Consider the following 754-nt stretch of genomic DNA (forward strand, 5'->3'; position numbering starts at 1 on the left):
CAAAATTTCGAAAATTATCTTGAGCACTTTTTCGTACTTTCCCCTGCTATATGGTTTAAATGAAAAATAAAACAACTTTGTACTTTGGTTTTGTTTCAAATTGACAGCGTTGTGCGTGGAGCCTCGCGTGGATCCAGACACACTCCGGACCCGCGGCTTACTTGTGCAGAGCAGCCGTGTCGTCGGCGTGACCCGCGGAGCTCCGTCAGCGCACTGGCGGCGCATTTCGCCCCCGGAGGGGGAGGGGTCGCGCGCCGCCGCCGCCGCCGCCGCCAAGGCCCGCGACAAGCCCTGCCCGATGATGTTATCGCGGCCGTCACGGCCACACGCCACGCCGTCAAAGCCATCGCGAACGCCGATCGGAGCTATGCATGAATACTGGATGAGCTGGAGCAGGAGCGACACGCGCGCGCGCGCCGACCCCGCGGACCCCGCGGACCAGACCCCGCGGACCCCGCGCAAGGGGCATATACCCCGCGCGACCGCGACCCGCCGCGGATGGCCGGCGGGGAGGAGTGCCGCCGGCGGAGAGACGCCACGCGCAGCGAGGCGATACCCTCGCGCACGGACGTATATACCCCTCGCTCGCACAATAGAGGGAATGCCAGGAACCACGGCTGAATTTTCGGCGATAATAACTGTGTGATAGTGGGAATGTTTGTGCTATGGTAGGGGAAGGAAAAATTATGTGCAAAGAAATAAGTACAAAAACAACAACAGTTAGCCGATATAATGGATGAAAAAAACATAACCC

The sequence above is a fragment of the Frankliniella occidentalis genome, unplaced genomic scaffold (genome assembly GCF_000697945.3).
Source record: "Frankliniella occidentalis isolate FOCC.00 unplaced genomic scaffold, Focc_3.1 Scaffold568, whole genome shotgun sequence".
Lineage (NCBI taxonomy): Eukaryota > Metazoa > Arthropoda > Insecta > Thysanoptera > Thripidae > Frankliniella > Frankliniella occidentalis.